The sequence below is a fragment of the Ptychodera flava genome, chromosome 12 (genome assembly GCF_041260155.1).
Source record: "Ptychodera flava strain L36383 chromosome 12, AS_Pfla_20210202, whole genome shotgun sequence".
In the NCBI taxonomy this organism is placed as follows: Eukaryota; Metazoa; Hemichordata; class Enteropneusta; family Ptychoderidae; genus Ptychodera; species Ptychodera flava.
The window spans coordinates 33673989-33677087 of NC_091939.1; positions in this window are offsets into that span (position 1 = coordinate 33673989).

Consider the following 3099-nt stretch of genomic DNA (forward strand, 5'->3'; position numbering starts at 1 on the left):
TTCATGAGTGTTTTGCTTTTCTAGGGGTTGAGGAGATACATTCTTTATTAAGCATGCCATGTTTCCAATGCTGCCGTCAGTGTTGTTGTATAAGTGTGTTTTACCAGTGCGTGTACAAGAACCGGACTGTTTTGAATTTAAAAAGGCTTGTATGCCTAGAAAGTTTGGGATGATTGTCTTGTAACAAGTTCTTGTAAGTTGATGATACTATAAATTGAGGATGTACTGAAGGCTGTCGTCCAGCATGGAACTATCCCATGATAGTTCAGTAAAGGGACAAAGTCTCTCTCTTTTATGACCTTTTTTCCCGAATTTTGCTTTGCTGGATGAAGTTAGTTTGTGTTGTTTAACTTCTTGAAACAACTGTGCACAAGATGAACTCTGCTTGATATCAGATCCGACAAGATTAAACATTTGTGAAACATTTCATGTTCTGTACTAAAACCAAGTTCTGTCACCATGCATGGCTGAACCTACACTTTTACCAAAGTCTGGACCTCGTGCAAGCATTTGTAATGAAATAGGTGGTGCTTTCATATACCGGTAGATAAGGATAACAGCTTTTTCCTTCACTGCAGCAATCTTAAATTGTCATTCCATATTACGTGATGCAAGCTTCAAGCCTGAAGCTTTTTTCCCATGATTCAAAGTACATGGGCAACTTCCTGTACTATTTCTATCGGTTTTTGTAAAAAATCACATGAGTTATAAATGGCAAAAATAGCTTCTCCTTTGTAAGTGACCACAAAGCTAGCACATATGTAAAAATAATCCTTGGTGAACTTCCCCTTTAAGAAGCATGGAGTTTGTGTACAGCATACACAAGTTTGGATATACACCTTTTTGATTATTTCTGCTTCCACACCATGTTTCTAATGCATTCCTTTTGGCACACGGTGTCCACCCAATTGTTTTCTTTGGTTTGACCGTGTTGTCAATAATGCACCTCCGGGTATTATCAGGTGCAAGTGATCATCAAAGAATCTGAAGTATTAATGTTTTGATAAGGTCCTGCCCTTGAGAACCTGCAACCAGTAGACAACATTGTAGACAACTTTGATATCACTGTCAGTGTTCAAAAAGCCATAGAATGTTGGTTTTGTATAAAAACCCTAATTTACCTGTGACAACTCAAGTAAAATTGGTCTCTATATGCCAGTTACATGTGACAACTCAAGTAAAATGGTCTCTATATGCCAGTTACACGTGACAACTCAAGTAAAAATTGGTCTCTATATGCCAGTTACACGTGACAACTCAAAGTAAAATTGGTCTCTATATGCCAGTTACACGTGACAACTCAAGTAAAATTGGTCTCTATATGCCAGTTACACGTGACAACTCAAGTAAAATTGGTCTCTATATGCCAGTTACACGTGACAACTCAAGTAAAATTGGTCTCTATATGCCAGTTACACGTGACAACTCAAGTAAAATTGGTCTCTATATGCCAGTTACACGTGACAACTCAAGTAAAATTGGTCTCTATATGCCGGTTACATGTGACAACTCAAGTAAAATTGGTCTCTATATGCCAGTTAGGGTAAACACGATTGGAACTAATTTGGGATAATTGGATGGTGAAGTAATGTCGATTTTATGTATAGGATAAAGCCCGAGTACGAGGGCTCTTCTGGTATATAAAGTCCAACCCAACGATAAAATGTCCAGGCCGCAGGCTGAGACATTTTATCGTAGGGTTGGACTTTATATACCAGAAGAGCCCGAGTACGAGGGTTTTATCCGACTTAAAAACTATCGCCCCTAACTGATATATTTTCGTTTTCAATGTGTTTACGTCAACCGTCCTCTTTGTCAATGTAACATGTTTAGGATATGAATTAAAACTTTTATTTGTGAAATAGCCTTCCAATGTAATGGAACATCCTATAAATGCCCTAGGGCACACCAGATTTTGTGTTGCAGCTGGTTTCCGCTGTGTTACCAAATTTGAATATTAAAACGTACCAGATGTCTACAGAATATGACATGTTCACTTTTGATTGGACAGTACTTTACTACGGCGCTGTCATTCGTTTCTGGAATTTGGTGACCAAGGCTTTACGAGTAAATAAAACACCCTGAATTGAGCACTCTGATTGGTCAATCAACAGTAGATAGTTTTTAACTACGAATGTTATCTCATCTGCTTTTCTTTTTATATTACACACTTGTTTTTATGAGTAATTTGCAATATTGCAACATTCAGCTATATGGCACCTAACACTTGTGAGAAATTTGCAAATTATGAAAATCCAATTATCCAAATTAGTTCCAATCGTGTTGGTAATATCTATATTTAATAGGCTGCATTGAATATAGGAGGGGACTTCTATGTCACGTTGGGATGCAATATGGAAAATTTGAAATGAGGCCAGACATGGTCAGGTTGAGGGTTGATCGACCTTTGAAAAATCGGTCTTTACTGTCCCCATGATTCATGATTACTTTTTGTAGACATTGTGGATTGACAGTTGAACACAGTTCACAATTTTATTACACAGATGATACAAATTTGTGAACTTTGTTTTCAAGGTTAAACAGGTATCATATCTTTAAAAAGTAGGTTTTCCTTGCAATATTTCAAAAGGCTTTCCAGATTGCATATAGAAAGTTACCCCCTCCCCAATTCACCATGTCTGAGTATTTGAAAATGGACTTCCAAAGCATGCATCGATTAATCAGTGATTTGTTAACAATTGTGATCATTTTTAAGTATGTGCCTCGGGGACAGATATTCGGAATCTCAAGCTTTTAAAATTCTTTTTCTGATTGACCACTTTTTTAAGCCCTGGGAGTAAAGCAGAATATCGTTTTAGTTTTTTGAAAATTTAAAATTCTATTTACTCATGGAATACACACGGGGATGGCAGCCATTTTGAACTTCAATATTGGTACATGTTAGGTAAGTTGTTTCACACTTTGCACTCTGACCTTTTTATTCTTGATTTGGTGAGAGAAATGTTCGGGTTTCATCAAGGAAAGTTTGAGCAAAAGTTCAAATCTTCAACTTTTGAGGCACATGCTACCTGTAGAGAGTTCACTAATTTTCTCATCCATTACAAGAAGTGTAGATTTTGTAATTTAGAAAGGCTGACA